The sequence below is a fragment of the Typha angustifolia genome, chromosome 4, assembly GCF_048772165.1.
Source record: "Typha angustifolia cultivar Huaian chromosome 4, ASM4877216v1, whole genome shotgun sequence".
NCBI lineage: Eukaryota > Viridiplantae > Streptophyta > Magnoliopsida > Poales > Typhaceae > Typha > Typha angustifolia.
In genome coordinates this window covers 5,328,586-5,351,021 of record NC_133242.1, presented here as the reverse complement: position 1 = coordinate 5,351,021, position 22,436 = coordinate 5,328,586, and the positions used below count along the sequence as shown (strand labels likewise).

General features: G+C 36.3%; 1 long non-coding RNA gene across 1 annotated transcript; it reads right to left on the bottom strand.

The window, feature by feature from the left end:
• Positions 1–5,799: 5,799 nt before the first annotated feature.
• LOC140759449 (uncharacterized) lies at positions 5,800–20,295 on the bottom strand. Its single transcript, XR_012104235.1, has 3 exons — positions 20,055–20,295; positions 7,189–7,292; positions 5,800–5,973 (listed from the first exon to the last, which is right to left on the bottom strand). It is a non-coding gene; the product is annotated as an uncharacterized lncRNA (long non-coding RNA).
• Between the last annotated feature and the right edge of the window lie 2,141 nt (positions 20,296–22,436).

The following is a 22,436-nucleotide window of genomic DNA, read 5'->3' as shown; positions in this document are numbered from 1 at the left end:
ACCCTCTCTAAGGCACCACCTTTAAGATGAGCTTGGCATACCACCCCATAGACAAATGACCAATGGGTGGTGCTTAGTTGGCCAAGCTATCTCTCAAACTATCTCTCTTGGGCTGAATAGTTGTGCAACATGGCTCACCACATGACACTTGGCATGACCTTATTTGAGGTCCTATATAAGCACACCTCACTAGTTCCTAAGATACGACCAATTGGGACAAACAGACTGTATCGAAGTTGATGTGGTGCTAGCTTATCAAGATGCTTTCCTCAAACTGGTTAAGTTTCATTTAGCAGTGGCTCAGAATCGAATGAAGCATATTTATGACTGCAAGCATCGAGAAAAGATATTTGAAGTTGATGATTGGATCTATATTCAACTGCAACTATATTGGCAGATTTTGCTACAACCAATTGCAAATCAAAAGTTGGCTCACCAATATTTCGAGTCATATCAAGTTCTAAGAAAGATTGGGCCCATTACATACCGGATGGACTGACCAGAGGAGTCAAGGATTCACTCAATGTTTAATATCTCAAGTTTTAGGGCTAAGGTCAGTCTTATCAAACCACTAATCGCAAGCTTACCCGATTTGGAATCGAAAAAAATCAAGCCCAAACCAGCAACCATCCAAGCTAAAATATGGACCCGACATAATGATACCTGGGTAACGGATTTACTAGTGGAATGGTTGGGCCAAATTACAGATGATGCATAATGGGAGCTCAAGGATCGCTTTCCCGATTTTCCACCTTGACGGCAAAATGAACGAAAGTGTGGTGAAATGATGTGGTTCAAACCTGAATGAACCACTTCATGAGACCTTTGGGCTCGCTAGGTCAAGCCTACTTATCGTATGATATTTTTTTAATGTAGCACTGGTGATCTCAAATTTTACAATTTATTCGGTCGAAAGGAGAGATTATGACAACGCATAAATTTTCTTACTAGAATAAGATAAAAAGTATGAAATCTACGCCTTTATTTCCTAAGGCAAAGACCCGCTAAACTATTTGAGAGATATATAATGGACAGTGGCAGTAGAATCGTTGAAGATGATATCTTCATTACTTAAAGGAAAATGAGTTGTGACCATATTGCTTAGTTATTTAAGAGCATATTACTTTGTAGAGCCATAATACGGATTAACATAAAACCCATAAAGTTAACAATAAGTTGATATAGTTATCAATTCTATGGTTTATTATATTGGTAAGAACAGTGGATATTTCAGTTTTACAAAATGAAGATGCTAGTGTGTATGGTACAACCCATGTCCTCCTACTTGTTGAAAAACGCACAGTAGAGAATATCAAGCCACATTCTAGGGAAGATCAAGCCTTCCTTTGTTTTATACTATAGTCAAAATAGAGGATGTTGTTTAGGATTTTTCTCTATATTATAATGTGAAAGATAACCCTATACTGCTAGGGTTAGGTTTGCCTAGGGTGTATGGTTTTGGGATATCTAGAAATTATTTGTCCAGATAACAATCATACTTCATTCATTGTTCTATGTTCACCAGTATTAATTTGTTCTTTTGCTTAATTTTACTACTTGTGAAAAGAAACAGTGAAACCCTATCAATAAAATACAAAATAAACATAGGTTTAGACAAGCGCATATTCATGTTTCGATAAATAAGTAAGACAACTAAATCAACCTTACTAAGAAACATACATACCACAATGAGCCACATTCATATCACTGTGATGTAATAATCATCGCAATAGACGAAATCAAATTGATACTAGTTCAAAAATTACGTATATTTTTTATCAGAAAGTGCGGAGAAATGTCATTAAAGACCTTTTGACAAAGCAATTTTTTACATAATTGTCATCGAAAACTTTTGAACTATCACAATTGTCACTGCATATTTTTAAAATATTATAATTATCATCCAATCATTCAGTTCTTTCAAAACTCACATTGTCAGTTGCATCTAAGCTAATCTCTATTAAAACAGAATTTAGATTAAGAAAAAGATCATTTTATCCTCCTATAACTTGTTTACAAAGGTTTTCAAGCTATCTAATATTACCAAATATTATAGTACAGAAAAATATTTTTTAACAAATAAAAAGAATTAGTGATAAATATTTTATGCTCAACTTTAATAAATAAGGGTATTTTAGTTATTTATGTACATTTCCCAATTTTAACAACCATATGTTAAGAATATTCTATGAATATTCTGTTAAAACAAGAGATTTTTGCATTGCTACTAAAAACTTTTCAAATATCATAATTGCTACTATATTTTTCAAAATATCAAAATACCCTCAAAATAATTTATTTCCTTTAATAAAGTTATTATGTATATTAAATCTAAATAATTACAACTAAGACTAAAATTAGATAAGGAAAAGGTGATATTGGCCTTGTATAAATTGTTTAAAACGGTAGAATAGGTTGTGGTGTATGAGTGTGATCTTTAAGTTTATGAGCACGAATAAGTGATTTGTGGAGTTGGAGGCTGTTTCTAAGTTACAGCGCAAAGGGTCATTTTATTTCGTTTTTTTTAGGATGCAATATCTCCGGTGTTAAATAAATAACGGGATTTTTGCACATTATAATTTATATATCTTTTAAATTGCTTTCATCTTTTAATTACTTATGTAACTCCATCCTATCTGAAAGAAAAAAAAAAGAAATTCAACTCTAGGGGTAGAATTAGTCTTAACCCAATATTTTTTGCCGGTAGATTTCCTTCTTAACTTAGCTAGCTAATCTGCAGCTCTATTTTCTTCTTTTTAAGTGTTAAGGAATTTAACCTTCCTTAAGGATGACAAAATTGAGTAACAATTTTGGATCATCCCCTTTAACCGCCATTGTCCACTGTCCTCCCCTCTAAAAAATTTTAATCAAGGCCACTCCACAATCACCTGGTCTCATTTCCCATAAGCTTCTTGCGATCCTACCTACATGGCCCAAACCTCATAGTAATTAGTTGAATCCTCAATTGTGTGATCTACCACCACATGTCAAAGTTGTCCATTTTCATCTCTAATGTCTAGACACCTCCGTGGTAGTCTCCTACCTTTGCTTTTGACCCAGCTCAAATGCGGAGGTTTTTGACACATCCTTATGGTAATATGTCGGGGTAGTCCCGCACCTTCAGGCTCCTTCATGAAATCCTAAGCCAACATGAACGCCTTCCTGGCGACCACTTTTGCCATTGAAAGAGATATTTTGGAAGATCCTAGAATTCTATTCCTTCCATATCCCCTCGCTCATGGCCGTTATAGCAAAACTATTCCTCCTATTGGTCTTTGGGTCCAAATTCCACCTATGAGTGATCCATTCCAAGCCCATTGAAAAGCCTTACTCTATTACTATCTTGACCAACTAAGCCAAACTAGCCCAAACGTATAGCGCAAATCGGCAAGTGTAGAATATGTAACTTTATTTTTACTGGCAATTAAGTGAAAAAAAAAATCTTATTATATTTGTGTTAATAGATTTTTGTAAAGAGCATGATATAATAGAAAAGTTTAAAGTCACTGATATAGTGTTTGGGCCATTCGAATGCTCTTGCCTGAGTCTGATAGATTGTTCTAGTGTTTCTAAGTTCAAACGGCCTTTGGAGACATTCAAACGCCCTTGCCCGCGGACTTAAGTAAAGCTTAGGCGTTCGAGCAACATTCCTTGGCATTCGAACACAAAATTCTGAGAGGAGCAACACTTAATTGGCATTCGAACAGCCTTTTGAGGCGTTCAAATGCAAAAGCCTGAGAGCAATGGGCTGTAATAGACGTTCGAACATAGTTTTCCAAGATAGAAACATAACAAGCGTTTGAAAGGCCCTTCAGGCTGTTCAAGGCTGTTTGGCCTATTTTACTAAGAGTGTTCAAATGACTCTTCATGTGTTCGAACACCCTAATGAAGTTAAGGTATTCTGGACCGACTTAATCTAGGTTTCTCATCTATCTTTGAAAACATATATAAGTTTTTAAAGCTCATAAGATTGGTATTGATTGAAGAATGTGAATTAAAACTTTGGCAAAGATTTGAGTGGAAGTTCTTCGTTGATCAAAAAGCTATAGATTTTGAGCATTTAAAGATTGTTCTTGATCGTTACAACATTGTACAACACAACTTATCTCGAGGGTTACTAAGACAAGATTCTTTGATCTCAAGGGTCAAAGAGATCGATGCAATCAACCACTAGAAGTAACTCATCGCGGGGTCTAGCGAATAAGAGATATTCAAATATAGTTGTGGAATTCAGCGAATAATCTATAAGTAGTTCTTATACTTGCTTTTGATTAGTGGTTGATTTGATCCTAGCAAAAGAGATACTTGATTTTTACCCTAGTTTAGGGATTTTCACATAAATTGTGTGTTTGTGTTGTTTACTGTTACCTTTTATTATTTATCGTGAAGTTTACTCAATAAAGGTCATATAGTTGAGATTAAGATTTGCCCTAGAATTTTTCAATTAGTATAAAAGTAGGTCTTTCTTAATTTAGAAAGAGATCTTTTGAAATATGGATTTTCCAAGGGAAGGGCAATCAACTGATAGACCTCGTTTACTTGATGGATCTATATTCATATTGGAAGCTAGAATGTGAACTTTTTAAAAGTCTATAGATGAACGTGTCTAGATTTCAGTTGTTCATGGTTAGACATTTCCAACTATAATAGTTAATAAAAAAGAAGTTATCAACGGAAGAGGAAGAAAGAGGAGATGGGATCTGGTCCTCGAGGGGGGAGGGGGGAGGGGGCTCAGACTGACGAGGAGGGAAGGCGATACCTCGGTGGTGGCTGGCAATGATAGATAAGATGAAGGAGAAGGAAGGGTAAGAGAGAGCTAACTAGTAATAACTAATTAGGGTAATTCTCCAATATCCCCAATGTGGGTGTTCACAATATTTAATAGCTACCCTAGACCCAATTCAGGTGAGCCCATGACTAAGGAGCCAAATTACATAGTTTTTATATACTTTGATCAGTTATGATATAATATCTACATTTCATTTATATATTATTAATGATACAATCATATACCCATTCATGACATGATGCTCTTATGTGATTCATATTATTCAATACATAATTTACTCTCTATTTGATATCACTGATTCGAGGTAAGATCTATTCACTAAGTCTTTTGCTCCTGACTCTCTTTATTTCTTTTCTAACCCTCTCAGATATGTGATATGTGATAGCGACTTAAGATATCCTAAAAAGATATTTTAGAATGATGAGATAAGCTATAGGTGCGAGACGGTGTAGATAATATTTTGTATATGAATTGAGTTGTATCATTGTTTGTTATATATGTATTTTATTACATCAGACGATAATTTATATAATACATGTCAGATTATAATGTACTCATGTATCAGTTATTTTAGTTGTATATTAATGATTTGTCGTGGCCTATGTGAGCCCTGTTAGATTATGTACTGGTCTAGTGTATATTATTGTAGACTTGGATATTCATATGTTAACAGGTTTTTTTGTGTAACGCCCCCGCCCGGCACGGGCACGTGCACGCACACGCGCCCACACGGCACGCGCGGGGCACGCGACAGGTCGGGCGGGGCCCGTCACGCACAGATACACTCCTGTGCACATACAATCATGACATTATCAAATAACACCTGCTAACATATCCATGATCAGATAATCCATCACCAAATAAATCATACTCCTAACCAAATAAACCTATTAGCATATGAATATCAAAGTCCATAATAATATACACTAGACCGCCACATAATCTGGCAGGACCCACACAGGCCACAACAAACCATCAAGATACAACTAAAATAACTAATACAAGGGTACACTATGATTTGACCTGTATTATACAAATCATTGTCTAATACAAAAGTGTACAAATATCAAATATTGGTACAACTCAATTTCTATATAAACTATCATCTATACCATCTCGCATCTATAGCTCATCTCATCATCGCTCTAAAATATCTTCTCAAGTCGCTATCACGTACCACATATCTGAAGGGGTTAGAAAAGAAATAAAGAGAGTCATGAGCAAAAGGCTCAGTGAATAGACCTTACCCCGAATCAGTGATGCCAAACAGAGAGTAAATCATGTACTGGATAATATGAATCAGAAAGAGTATCATGTCATGAATGAGTATATAAATGTATCCTCAATAATATATAAATGAAAAGTAGATAACATGTCATAACTGATAAAAGTATATAATCCTCGACCATGAGTAAACAAATCTCCATGACATCTATCATCATAACTCTCTCTCAAATATGACACATGATGCATGCCGATCATGACTATGCTATGATATCAAATGCAACCATATATGATGTATATTGACCACTCGATAATCAGGTAACCGAATGATAATGAAATCATATGCATTTCTCAACATCACGATCATCACCGACATCTCGGTATAATATCATCATACTAGACCACTGTGCATAGTCAACACCCGGTACCCGGTCTCAACATCATGCCCGAAGGCTCCGAGCATACTCTGCCATCCGCAAGGAGTATCTCAAATATAACCATACCCTGCCATCCGCTAAGGGTATCAACATCCATCCAGACCGGGCACCCCACATAGTTGATAGAACCCTCGTGAGGATAACTCGCCACATATGCCCTGGCGAACGGCATGTGTCCGATTGTCTGTGCGCACAGACTCAACTGACCTCGGACATGGGCCACGAGATATCGCATATCAGCGACCATAATCATCAATCCAGGCACCCCTAACCCTGGCGCCTACTCGGGTATCCCCACGCTTTCTATCAACTATCCTATCAATCATATTTCATGCTTTCCTTTTAAATGACAGATCGTATGCATATATCCAGTACGATAACGAGTCAATGCATAATAGGAATTTAGGTGGAACAGGAATCAAGAGAAAAATGATGCAATGTAGTCTCCAACCATATATCTAACACATGCATACTCCCGCTAGTCTATCACATGCACACTCATGCTAGAGATTATCTCGACATAAAACCATAACAGTATAATCATCTCCAACCATCCTTATTTATCATTATCATACTCATATCAAAGATCAGCCTAATTACATGCATGATAAAAATATGCTCGACGGTAATCATCTCTAGATAAAGTCATATAATCATGCTGGAGGCCAAAACATGCATGTACATAATATATAATATAACCTAATTTGAGAAAGGGATCTAGGGGATAAGACTACTCACACTGATCAGAAGATACAAACCACGTATCCCTTACATCCGCCCATCAACCGTGTGACACTTCTCGCTAGCAAGGACAACGGAGTCTCAAATAAGGGGTTCGGGATCTGAAAATGTTTAAGTAACATAAAGTTAGTTGTTTATCCCATTATAATCCGTTCGAGTAAAATATGATGATTTATTAGATTTTAGAATATGATGATTTATTAGATTTTAGAATTTCTACTTATTTTTATGATTGACTAGATTTTAATTATAAATAAAATATAAATATAGATAAAAACCTAATTATAATTAAATTATATCTTGATTAATTAGGGACTATGTAGTCATTATCTTATTCGTTACAAAATAATAATGTATAATAAATTAATAGAATTACTTAAAATGTAGATCATAAGAATATTAGAATATAAATCTAATAATTATAATTTACAAATCTATCTATTAATCTAATAGATATGTAAATAAATAAATAAATATAAGTATTACATATATTTATACCTAATTAATCATTAATGATAAAAATTATCATTAATAAAATTATATTGAAGGATATATAATATTATTAACATAGTTCATGTCTAAATAATCTATTTGCATTAATTAAGAAGAAAAATACCTAAATAAATAACCTAAATAAACTAATTAATTAATAAATTAATCACATCTGCCATCAGTGCTGGGCTCAGCCCAGCACTGTCTGCTACAGTGCTGGGCCGAGCCCAACACTGTGCAGAAAGAAAGAGAAGGAGCTGAGGAAGAAGGAGAAAAAGAAAGAAAGAAAGAAGGAAAGAAAGAAGAAGAAGAAGAAGAGGAAGAAGAAGAAGAAGAAGAAGAAGAAGAACAAGAACAGAAGAGAAAGAGAAGAAAGAGGGGAGGTGAGGGAGGCGGTTGCGGACCCGGGCCGGCGGGGAGGGCACCGGCCGCTGCTGGCCAGCCAGCGGCCGGCCTCTCGCCGGTGGCTCGGCTCCGACAAGCCCACCCTCGGGCAAGAGAGAGAGAGAGAGAGAGAGAGAGAGAGAGAGAGAGAGAGAGCTCACCGGCGCTCGTGGAGGTGGCGACGGCGACGACCGGCCTCGGCGAGAGAGAGAGAGAGAGAGAGAGATAGAAAGAGATTTAAAAAGAGAGAGGGAAGGCGGTGGAGGAGGAGTAGTGGCGGCGCCGGGGCCCACCGCGGCCAACTGGCCGCAGGCGCGTGGCGCCCCACCAAGCTGCATGAGCAGCTGGCATGGGCACGAGGCCGGCCACAATGTGGCCGGTCGCGTCGTGCCCATGATTTTTTTTTTTTTTTTGGGATTGGGTTGTTACAATTTGGTTAATAGTATAATTTATTTGGTGATGGATTATGTGAGCATGAATATGTTAATAGATTATATTTGATGATGTCATGATTATATAAGCACATAAGTGTATCTATGCGTGACGGGCCCACCTGACCTATCACGTGCGCTGCATGTGCCCGTGCCAGGCAGGGGCCTTACACTATCCACCAGCTCTTGATGGCCAATCACCATTATGCAATGCTCCGAAGATCTTTAGCCTAAGGTATGTGAACGACATCTTTGCATGCTTGAGGTTCAACTGATCACAAAGGCCCTTTCTGGCATCCTCATGCAGGCACGGTGGAAGGAAAAGATTTTTGACTTGTTGGTGTTCACCTTTGGTTCGTTAGCTTGGAGTATTGGTCCATGGCTTCAACAAGCACCTTCATGTTCTCCTCGGTAGCTTTTGCCACCAAAAGTAAGTTGTCAACACAGAGTAAATGGCCAACAGATCCCATCTCAGTGCTATACCCCTCTAGCAATTAGGCTTCGACTTTGGAGTTCAGGATGGAGATTAAAACTTGCAAGCAAATTATGAAGAGGTACAGTGATAGCGAATCACCTTGCCAAAGGCCCCGATGCGACGTGATCCACCCAGTAAGAGTACAATTGATGATGATCCGAAACCTTGACGATTTGATTAACAAGCTTTGATCTATTTGATCTATTTAGTTGGGAAATGCATAGCTTCTAAGGTCCTTGTAATATGAGAGATGATCATAAGCCTTCTCTATATCCCTCTTTGCCAACATCAATGGGGTGGACGTCCGATCGTTCATGAGCAAGTGTGATCTCTTGCACCGTAGGGTGTTGTCTTGAATGGATCTTCCCACCACAAACATCGACTACTCTAGTCTGATGAGCTTGTTAAGGAGCTTCAATCTACCAATGAGAACCTCTGCAGTCACCTTATATGCCGTGTTGCAAAGCACTATGGGTCAAAAGTCTTTGATAGAGGTTGGATTCTCCTTTTTTGGTAGATTGATAGTGTCTCCCCAATGCTTAGGGAGTCTTTCTTGCTCAAAAAAGGTTAGCACAGCCTTGCAGATGTGTGTGCCAATGATCTCCTAGTAAGTTGTAAAGACTTTCGCCTTTAGGTCATCTGAGCCTAAGGCCTTCTTGCGAGGTTGGCTCCAAACAGCAAGCAATGGTAATTGGGATGATCATACTGTTTACCTAATTGTTAGATAACCGACAAGGTGGGGATGGAGCTCCAATTGTTTAGCTCAGAGTACCCAAGTTCCTAAGGATTCGCAAAAGTCTTGGTATTGTTTCTAGAAGCAGCTTTTGATCTTCTCATTATCAGACACCTAGCCTTCATTGGTGCTCATAATGCTTGCGACATGGTTTCTATGCCTTCTAATGGTTGTAGTTAGGTGATAGAATTTGGTGTTCATATCACCCTCATTAACCTATTGAACCTAAGACCTTTGCAATCATTTTAAGTTTATCTGTTGGCCTAAGGCACATTTTGTATAATAGAGGCTTCAGAGTAGAGCCTCCTCTTTGCTGCTGAGCCCCTTAATCACATCTTTCAACTCCAATCACTTCAATAGCCCGTTGTGTCTCCTTTAGTCTTCTCTCCACAGATCTAACAGATTCTCTACTCCAAATCTTCGAGGCTTTTTTGCATTACCTTTACCTTGTGCATGCATGCATGCAAGAGATTCCCATGGCCACCTCTATTCAAGCTTGTTCTAATATATTACTACACTCATTGTATTCTACCGACATACGTTCGAATCAAAATGGCTGGTGATCAACTTGCAAAGATGCACTCCCAAGAATAGGAAATCGTTCAAGTAGTATTCTCGGATAACCCGAAGTTGAATCTACGGTAAAGGAAAGTTTGCGATTAGATTTGTAGAAAATAAAATAAAAACTAAACAAGAAAGCTGTGATTTGGAAAGTGTTATTGATTAAGATAAAACAAATAAAATATCAATGACTGACTACAAATTCAGGAATCATCTAAACCAACTACAAATATAATTATCCCTATTGGATTTAATCCAGAGATATCATATGATATGAACCGAGTGTCTGTTCCAATCAAGCTCGGATGTAAAGAAGTAGTCCGTGCAGTCGAAGGAGAATATTTCTAAAATATTCTCCCGTAGTTATAAAATTATGAAACTAGTGGGATCGTTCTGTATCTTCCTAACTATATTTTTGATATTCACTCTCTTCATAGATTCTTACTACACCTAGGATGAAAATAAGCAATATTGCGATAGAGGTGGAGATGACAGGTGATGGTGATGAGGGTGATGGATTTGGTGACACGAGGGATGAAAGAATAAGGATGAGGGGCGAGAAGATGGTTGAGATCCCAAGAAGGAGGGAGGATCCAACAGTCGAGGAGGCTTAGGGGTAACCGGCATCGAGATGACACACAACTAGGGCTTGAGCGAGGAGGGAGAAGAGCTAGGGTAGAGGAAGAAGGGAAGAAACTCAATATTCATTCCTAATCCCAATTAGGTTGCCACCTACATATTAATAGGCTAACCTAATAAGCCAAACTAATAAATGGTAGACCTAGAAATAATGCATTCTCGCCAATCGCGTTCGAACTGGGTCGAGCACGTTCAAACGCATAATTCATGTTCTCTGTATGTGCGAATGTATGTAGGCATTTGAGCGCGACCTCCACGCATTCAAACGCGCAATTTGCATTCTCTGTATGTGTGAACGTATGCAGGTATTTGCATAGGGCGTTTGAATGCTCCGTGTTCAAACACAGCAATTAGAATTCTTATTTTCAAAAGAAAACTAATAAACTAAAATAAGAAATAGGGTCCATAGGTTGTATCCATGCACGAGATGACTCAATGTTGTCTGAATCATATCATCATAGATGCAGTGGTATTCGAAGCATAAAGTATAACACGATCACCAAAATTTTAATCCAAAATATCTTTCATGTCTTTTTCTTCGAGTAAGATAGAGCAAAGAAAGAAGCAATTCTAGTATCGAATTAATAAACTATCTAAGATAGCATCTCTCCTAAAATGTATTCAAATCCAGAATATAAAGATAGAAAATGCAATTTTATTAAGATGAACAAGATTACAAATATTTTGAATCAATTATTCACTGAAGCCAACAATAGGATTAGCTCTCAGGTTTTTTTTTCTCCTCTCTTCTATCTTTTGTCATTCAAAACAGCTCAAAAAAAGTGCCGCCAATCCTAATTCTGAGATGACTTTATATAGAGGCTGCAAAAATAGTTAAAACTAGAAACCCTGAAAAAAGAAAATATTTATGGAGGTAGTATAGCAATTTCGAAATAGTTTTCCAAACCCGAGAAATTCTAGCTATCTCATAGATATGCCAACAATAATTTTGAGATTCCAGCCATAGAAATTTGAATTTTGAACCCAAGTTGTGAGATTTCCTTATTTGATTTAGCAAGCTTGGATCTACGAGTTGGATTTATATTGTGCTCCTTGGTCTAGTCATTCCATATTCCACTATCAGGTTTGAATTAAGCTAGTTAGCAATCAAAAATAATGACTTTAGTAAGAATATGCAATTTATTCTAAGATGGGATACCACCCACCCACCCGCTACCCCCCACACACACCCAATTATTCATATATAATGAAGATGAGAGTGCAAAAGAATGCTAAGCCCTTATGTAGCTTATTTCAAAAATTGAAAAATAAAAAAAATTGAACCAATTTGAATATGATAACATACGCTCATTTTGACCAACTTTTGTTGGAAAATCATGATTGTACTTAGCACGTACAATAGCCGTTAAACCCTTAGGTTACCCCGGTGGACGAGTTTTGTCTTGTTAGGGTTTTCATCGAAGTTATCTACAAACATTTTATGAATGCAATAAAATGCATAATATATTAGATGCGACAAATGCTAAATCTTTTTTTTTAGTTTGTATAAACGTGATGCAATGCTAAGTAGTATACAAGAACCAATACTGTAAGTCCCCTCAGCTCAGATATAATTAATCTATACACTTTGTCTAATACTTCTAATTTTAAGCGAAGCGATTGCCACGGTAGGGATAACAAGTTTGTGCTCAAAAATGCTATTTGCATACGGAATTTTTGATCTCTCTCAAGTAAACATACTAATCCTAGCTAAACTTAATTATAAAATATTTAAGTCTTCATAATACCCTACCCCCAGGCAAAGTCGAATCCCTTTGAGCAAGAAAAAGGTCAAGTGTAGGGAGGGGACGATGTTGCACCTCTTCCTTTCTTTCTTGTTTTTTTTTTCTTTTCTTACTTCTAGTAGTGGCTATGCCTTGTTCAACTCCATTAAGCTCTAGACTGATCCTTTAGAGAGCGTTGGACTAATGACTCCTGATCTAGATATCTTAGGGCATTAGATGTAGAAACACCCTTATAGGTTTAATAACTCAAATCAATCTACACTACAAAGACGATCGAGCCACTTTGATTTTAAAGATTTGAGTCTCTTAAGTGCTAGCTCGATCCTTTAGCAAGCATCAGAACAATGACTCCCGATCTAGATCTAGATGGCTCAGGGCATTAGGTGTAGAAACACCCTTATAGGTTTAATAACTCAGATCAACTAAACTATAGAGTCAGATTTCTCATTATAAGCACTTCAATTATTTCATTATAAAATATTACGAAAGGCATGGATAAGAATTATTTTTCTAGTTGAGTATTGTGTGTCATTTAGCTATTCCCCACATGGGCAACTACCAATCACTCTAACTAGAAATATTAATCGAAATGTGGTGACTCCTTTGTATTGAGCTCGAAATTGTGTTGGGAAATGTATGGAATCAGCGGCAGCTACATGGACCAAGAATAAGCAAAATAACATCGAAGTAATTAATATGGAAAAAAAGAAAAAACTATTGGCAGTAACAATCTGATTTCAAAGAGTTAAAAAAAATCCGATTAAAAATAAATAAATTAAAAAAACTTACAGATTATAGAATATAAAATTCTAAATAGTCGAGTCTAGTGTTAGACATTATTTCTTTAAGACCAGTAGATGTCAATCTCCCAGGATACCTTTACCCATAATATAGGTACCTCTTTTGGGGCCCAAAGCCCATAAGAAGTTTATTACTTATATACTGTACTAACATTTCTCAAATATCAAATATGATACTAAATTCACTTTTCTTTATTTTTCATTGCCATGATACCCACTTTAGAGCCAATTTTCATTCACTTCTCTTCATTGATTTGACTAAGTGAATATATGATAATAAAGTACTCTTTGAGCTAAATTAATTCCACCATTAAACCATCATTAATAATGTGTGGGCCCCACTTAAAGCTTAGCTTAAAGTTAATAAAAAATTTATGTCAAATATATAAAATTACCAACAAAAATAAAAGAAGAAGAAAAAAAATACAAAAATATCTACTCATGCCAAAAACAAATAAACATGCAATAGGAAGGCCCGCAACTAAAATCAACATTGTACTCAATGCTCAAAATAAAATTAGATTGAGGATAAATACAATAGTGAATAGATGTTACCTTGATGCATAGAAGGCCAGCACAAAATTCAAAGAACATGCAAAAGAGTTAGAAACTACAATAAAGGAAACATATAGATTCTTAATTAATCATGGTATATAGGCTCACTCAAATCATGCTTCTCCTTAACATCAATCTCTAACATGTTTTTAAAAATTGGAAAATAGATGCAATCTAGCTTTATCAAGATCAATATTGAAGTTTTTAATAGCCCAATAGGCTGTGTGCTCTAACTCAACTGTTAAGTGGCAATGTGTACCATAAATAAACCACAAAGGTGACATTCCAATGCATGATTTGATTGTCGCGTGGTATACCCAAAGAGCATCATCAGCGAGACACAAAAACTAGTCCTTGCAATTTAGGTTAATTGTCTTCTATAAAATATTTTTAATTTCCCTATTTGTTATCTCAGTTTGGTCTTTTTTTTTCTTTTTTTTTTATCATTCATGAGCCCGAAGGCTATATATGGGCTGGACAAAGGGTCAATCCTCCCTAGATATAGAGGATTTTAGGTCCCACCGAACTTTTAGCTGTCTAGTCTAGGCTTACTGAATCGAGCCAAATCATCAAACCACTAACCATTAAACAATTTCTCCACAATATTATTTGGAGTTGGAATTAAAATCATAACCTCCTTAGCCATGAACAAGATACCTATCAACTCTACTATAGTTGGTTGATGTTCGGCCACTTATTTGAGGATGATAGGGGGTTGCAACTTTACATGTGATGTCGTATTTGAGCATGAGTTGCTCAAATGGGCGATTGCAGAAATTTTTACCTTCACCATTGCATGAGGCGTTCCAAAACGTGAGAAGATATTCTCCCATGAAAACTTTAAGACCACATGATGATCATTGGTTTTGCATGAAATTGCCTCAGCCCACTTGGACATGTAGTCCATAGCCAATAAAATATACACATTTTCATTGGACATAGGAAAAGGTCTCATAAAGTTAATGCCCCAACAATCAAATAGTTTTACTTTACTCCTTAAAATATGCTTCTATGTTGCTAGGGTTAGGTTTACCTAAGTCTATACCTTATTTTTTTTATTAGTCCCAAACAACAAGGCTTTGAAGGATCTTTATCCAAAAGTTTTCTCCATATCTTATCCTAAACATTGACTGCCAACTTGGATGTAAGCTCTAACACAAATCAATATTAGAGGATTTAGGCAAGAAAATAGGAAATTAAATTATTATTTTTTCTTATGAAAAGGATAGTTGCTATTCCTAGTTGGGATTAATTACACTTTGCCCAACCCCAACCTTTGGAGAAGGACATGGATGGGAACTCTTCCCCACAAAAATTTTTGAGAATGGATTTAATGCTTGGATTATAACCTTAGGATTCCAAAGATGCCTTCATTCAGTCTCAATTACCTTAGGCCTGTTGCATAAGAATTATAGATGGACTTTAACACATAGGTTGCATCACAAGATCCATTTGTCCATCAAAGAGCTCACTAGAAGGCCCATGATCACATTACATACTTGCCTACCTTCAAACCACTCTCCAAACATTATATATACTAATAAGGCATCTAACCTAATTTGATAAATCCGATGCATGCACTTACTCATTTTGCCAATAAAACTGAACTGTATAAAAATAGAAAATTTTACTTTTGAGAAAACTTTAAAATTGAACATCTTCTATTGCATTATTGCTTTCTTTTTCATGTATGCAACTAGGAAAATAAGCATATATTATGAGCCATACTAGACAAACTTCACTCGACTCATGGATTAAGTCGAGTCGAGTCAAATTAGTTAGTTAGCTTTATCTTATTGTTTTGAATTTTAAATAAATCGGATAATCCACATGTGGATTTAATATGCTAAGACTCTACTCCTATAAATAGGATTAGTCATGTGTTGGTTAGGGGAATCGTGGAATGAAGATTAAGTTAAGTTATTTCATTATCTCGTCTTTATCTTTACTATAGTTATTAAATTGTTCTTATCTTTTACGAGTAGATCATAGCCGTAGAACTTCCCAAGCTTCCAAACCCTAGCCATTGTCTTTCTCTAGCAGCCACTCCACTATACGGTCGTCCACCACCACCCTTGGCCGTCCGCCACCCTCCGACGACCGCCGCAACATCGGATAATTACCGTTCTATCCTATTTCAACATTCCTTCATTATTTTATTTATATCTTTTCATGTAGACCTCCAATTTAGGTGAAATTAAAGTCATTAGAACCCTAACTCATGAGGCTACCACCACATAAAATATCACAATTTGTTTACGTCCGGATCAATTCATATTTGATTTGAAACACAAATTAATATGGTAAGAACTCAAAACTAAACAAAATGACTAAAATAAATAAATTAGAAACCAATCAAATCTATTTGGGCCTATTCACATACCACATAACACGCGCTACAACCAAACTAAAACCCACCAACAAAACCCCTACTAAGTTAAGCTTTTGGCTATAGCAACGCCAACACCATCCAAGCACAACTCGGGCTAGGCTGCCCATATCCCAACCCACTAGCAATCGGGTTGAGTCAAGGCCCAATCCAAGCCCAACATGAGTTGGACTACTTTTAATCCAACCCACCAACAACTTAAGCTGAGCCACTATAAGTTACCAATAATAAAATATGAAAAATTAAGCATGAAAAGGCAACCGTAGATACAAAGATGTTTTACATGAAAAATACCTCAAACATAGGTTTAAAAAAAAACTATGGATCCATTCTGAAATCAAAACTAATCACTAATAACTACAGCGGTTACAAAAATAACTTATAGACCATCTATCGATTCCCACCACCATAATTGTAAGGTCATCTCTCTCTAGGTTAGTACAATGAGAAAATACGGATGTTAGTCGACCAATATCTCCAATGAAGTTAAAATACAAGAAATGGCCATCTCTCAAAGTTTTGTATTCTAGAGGAGTTTAATTTTCTAAGCATTTGAATGAACCTCCGAGCATTAGTATGATATTTTCAAAGAGCAAGCATTTAATGTTTTTAAACGAATTTTGAATGTAATTTTCAGAGAGCAACTGTTTAAACGGGGCTTGGTCATTCAAATGCAATCTCAAAGAAAAACTTAGAAGGTTTAAAATAAAAAAAAATAAAAAATAAATAAAAAAAGAACTTACAACTTAGGCTAAGCCACAGCCTAACCCAAGCCGACCCTCTTTCTCTCCCTTGATAGAATATATGCCAAGGGAGGACAAGGAGGTGACTGCCTATGATCATCGTCGTCAATAGTTGAGGCTAGCATATCGACAGGCTCGTAATAAGTCGAGAAAGAACGCACGAGGTGGGGACTCAGATGAAGGTCAAATAAGGGGTTCACTCGAAGAGGACATGCTCGATAGCCAAGGGAGATACAAAACCATTGATGAGCCGATAAAACTAACTAAAGGACTAAGCAGAATGGAAGGGGAGATTAAAAGGAGTGACAATGGTGAGAATGTTTGTCAATTGGGTCAACCAACGGGGAGATGCCACTCTCTAGCTTGGGAGATCAGATCTTCTGTCGATATGCGTTCGAATGGCTTTAAACGGGGCTTGGTCATTCAAATGCAACCTCAAAGAAAAACTTAAAAGGTTAAAAAAAAAACCTACAACTACATCAATTATTTGCAAAGTTCCTCCAGGTTTCCACTGTCTTCTTGTTTCCTTGACGAGGCAAGTGAAAGAAAGAGATCAACCTTAAAACTTGCTGACGAGGCTAAACCTCAATCTTAGTCCAACTCTCCCGAATCTTTGTAGGGTTGAATTAAACCACCACATTGGTAAAATCATAGATTCTTTGCAAGGGCTTTGAAAAGCTGGCCCAAAAAGTTGGGCTGCTTAGACTTTGGGGTTGGATTCCTAAAGAGGAGCAAGCATAGGAAATTTGAATCAGAAGGATTTAAGAACCAGTGAATTTCTCGTAGCATGTCTAATATTTGTTTAGGCTTTATCTTCAAGGTTTTCTTTTCTTCTTTTTTCACCAAACTGCTATAGCCAGCAAAAAAGGTATTACCATTCTATTATAGCTTTCAAATTATTTACTAAACTACAATAATTTCTGCCAAGCAAGCAGCAACATATGGGTGTTTTATATAAACCACTATGAGAAAAGGCAATTTACAAAGTCTCAATCATAATTAGTGATTTACCATTAATTCAGGATAACTTCTTACTTTAAAGAAAAACATGCAGTACGTATCTCTCCCAACAGGCTTCTGCTCAGCTACTCTCTCATTTTATTTTGCCAAAAGGCTACCTTCCAACGAAAATATGCATACTTTTCTTAACAAGAGTGCCAATTGATTTAGTTGCATAGGCTGACGACCACTGTAGTACAATTTATATTTATAATACAATTTTGTGATGTATTTGTTTCTATGGTTTCTTGCCTAAAAACCTCAGCAAAAGATGATATGAGTTAGCATTCTAAGGATGGTTAAGTGATTTTGTTGGATTTGAGAGCTGCTTAGCATAAATTAAAGGCAACGTTTACAGAAATTTCTTTCTATCCTTTTCAAATGCATCCTCATGAAAACCTCCATAAATATCACCCTCCAATATAAGGCCCAATAGTGCAACCTGAAACTAAATTAATTAATGCTCTGCTACAAATACCATGGATATTTCAATGAGATAATTATACTAAAATCCTCCTAAATTATTGCTCATTTTTAATATTTTGATTACCTTTGTTAGGCAAATATTAATACAGTAATTTTGAAATATCAAACGTTCAATGTGAGACTAAATAAGCATAACTTAATTACCGGGCCATGGGTAGGCATAACAGTTAGGCTTCAGGCCGAGTGATTAAGGCTTAGCCCATATTGCCCATTTAGAAACAACGAGCTTCTATAATTAGGGCTGTAAAATAGAATTATCCTATGATCAACAATGGAACCAAATGCAATTAAGCTAAAAATGTACTCAATTAGGTTTAGACCCAAAAGTGAGAGTCAATAATTTTCTTCTTTTTTGTATGAAAAGAAAAGGTATGGCTAAGAAAGCAATTATAAACTTGTGAGCAGACAAAATTGTCTCTAAATCAATAAACAATTCTCTCAGTTAATAAAGCAAATGGATCTTCCTATGATTCTCCGTGTGCTCTCCGTGAATAATAAACGAATCAAAAGTCCCTCAGGATTTTCTCACTTCCCACCTTGCCTTATATATTAATATAGTTTTGGCCTTCACTTTCCGCTCTACCCTTTGCTATTTTTAATTCGACCTCTGTATTTCTTTTAATCGAGAAGTACCGAGGATCAAAATATAAAAAAAGATAAAGTATAGGAGTCGAATGAAAAATAGAGAAGTCCCTATCAGCATTCCTGCAGTTTATCAATCTAGTCCCGATTAAAAGCCAGAGACGGGAGAAAAAAAGCCCATCTGTAAGGATTGAATATTCTCTCAGTTGAATTTAACTAAAGTACTTTTGAGACAATAAAAGTAGAATGCATGGGTTTAATTGATAATAGTTATACAGTAGGATGCTAATAATAACAACAATAAAAACAAAAGACAGTGTGTAAACTATAAAATTTCTCTGTTAGCAGCCACAAAAGAGGGAGACCCAAATAATGCGCTGGAAGCTCACTGTCATGCCAGCTAGATTGCAGCTACCCTTTGTTTATCTAATTAACAACGACATCCATAATTCTCCCTCTCCCTCTCTCTCTCTCTCTCTCTCTCTCTCTCTCTCTCTCTCTCTCTCTCTCTCTCTCTCTCTCTCTCTCTCTCTCTCTCTCTCTCAAATAAACTTAAAATTATACCAAAAACAACATAAGCTTGAAGAGAATGATCATTGCAATCTTGAAAAACTAAGACACACACTCTCTCTCTCTCAAATAAACTTAAAATTATACCAGAAACAACATAAGCTTGAAGAGAACGATCAATGCAATCTTGAAAAACACATACCTGTCTATCGTTTTCTATCAGTTTAAGCTTTTTTTGTATACATCGAGTTTCGAAGAAACACTGACCGTACCCATCTATCGTTTTCTATCAGTTTAAGCTTTTTATTTGCATACATAGAGTATCGAAGAAACACTGACCTCGGAAGGCATGGAGCCAAGTTAAAGCTCTCCACCTCCTCTCATCCTGCAAGAGAAATTAAGAGCAAAGGTTTGGAAATGGATAGGAAGGTGGAGCTTAAAGATGGACCCTTGTCCTGGAGAGATGACACTCGCCTAGAGTGACAGGAAGCAAGACTGCCAGATTACGCGGGTGTCATCTCTCCTGACAAAGGTCCCTAACTCCATTGTTATCGTCTCAGGACCTCTTGTTCTTCTCCCTTTGCTTCATTAGCATTGGAACCTCCTATATATATATATAGATAGAGAGAGAGAGAGAGAGAGAGAGAGAGAGAGAGAGAGAGAGAGAGAGAGAGAGAGAGAGAGAGAGAGAGAGAGAGAGAGAGAGAGAGAGACCACTTCTTTTCTCAATTAAGTTTGACCAACCAAAGCTTGTGCTTTCACATGGCATTTTGGCATAAAAATATGTTGGAAAATTGGGTCTCAGATTCCTAGGCCATTAGCTACATTGACCAATCCAAGGTGGTTTTGGACTTGTTTAATTTTTCTTTTGGCGTTTGGCTCCTGCATGCACGAGGGAGACTTATTCAATCTTATAAGAACAAGGGGGGCATTTATGGTAGGATCTTGCGTTTATTTTTAGACTTTTTTTTAACTATATAAAAGTATCGGAAGTATTTTTTTTTTCCATTAGTTATACATTTGATTATGCTTAAAGAAATATCACATGGTTAATTTCAGGCGCTAAAGGATTAAATTATCATTATTTTTAAGAAAATAAAAAAAAGTTAAGCATAAATATAATTATCTAATATTTTTTATTAATATCAATTATCATAATTGAGAGATTATAGATAGTTAAAGATGTCAAAATACAATGAAAAATAAACAAGAGAATCTCTTACGATCCGACCACATGGATTAAGCCGAGTTTAGTCGAGTCGAATCTATTTATCTTTTAATTATTTTATGATGTAAGCATTTTAGGCAAGTTTAGTCATGTGAGTCATTAAGGCAAGTTGAAATAAGTCATGACAACTCATAAAACAAGTCTAGTTAAGACAAGTCCAAATAAGTCACGATAGCCCTTAAGACAAGTTTAGTTAAGACAAGTCTAATTAAGTTATGTAAGCCTTTTAAGGCAAGACTCCTTTGTTAAGCATCCAAGTATCAAAAAATTCAAGTATCCAAGTATTGAGAATTAATTGAGTTTAGTTATTTTCTTATTATCATATTTATCGTTTTATCATAGTCGTTAGATCGTTTTTACCTTTCTAGAAGTAGATCATACTCGTAGAACCTCTAAAGCTTCCAAGCCTTAGCCACCACCTTCCTCCAACAGCCACTCTATCCTACGGCCGTCCATCACCACCCTTGGCAGTCGTCCGCCACCCTCTAACAACCGCCGCAATGTCAAATATTTACCTTTCTGTCCTGACCTATCTCCACTATTTTATTTTTAAATTTTTATTTCGACCTCTAATTTAGGCTGATTCGTAATAGAATCTTAGTGAAAATGAGGAATAAATCATTTTATTTTAGCATCTGATTAGAAAAGTAAAGATGAAATGTAATGAGTATAGGAAATCATGATAAAGATGAGTCATCATGGTACCTCGTCCCAACTTATCCTATGTTTCAATTTCTTATTCCTGGACTGCATCAAAATGCGAGCATCTAATAATACCATGAGAGAGAAACATGCGATTAAAGGGATCGCACGTGAGCTGTTATCCGCATCGTCTTTTCGCAGTCGAAACCTCCGATAACCCCAAAAGAAAAAGCACGGATAGGAGACACGATAATTACATCTTATTCTAGTACGTGGCAAAGCGAACAGATACTACAATTCTAATGCAAGTGACGTGGCGCTCGTTGATTTGGTGGCTTGGTAAGATTAATTCGGGTCTCTTACGGGGTTCTCCTCTGTTTCTACCCCGCCTTGTCATGGAAAAGCTCTCGTCCACGTAAACATTTTATCTCCACAAAATATTATAGAATAAGAAATATTCTTTCTATATAAGTCGTAGAAGATGCTGATGTGGCAGTATGTGAGAAGGCCACTTGTCCGTGGTGAGTTCGTTCACTCGTCAACGAATCGATCGGATCCTATCCTTGTTTCTGGCCAAACTGTGTGTGTATAGTTGTGATTAGGTTACGATGGTTGATTCAAAAATAAAATTTAAAAAATTTAAAAAACAAAGATTAGGTGACGATGGCGACACTCATTTGTTTTTATTTTTATTTGTCGAGATAATTAACATCATGATCAGACTGCTGTCCTATCTTTCATGCAGACCACTTATTTATTTTGACGTCATAATATATTAACTCTCTTGATTAGAAAAAATAAATCTCCAAAATACATTAGATTTCTTTAGTAAAAAAAGGGTTAATTACATT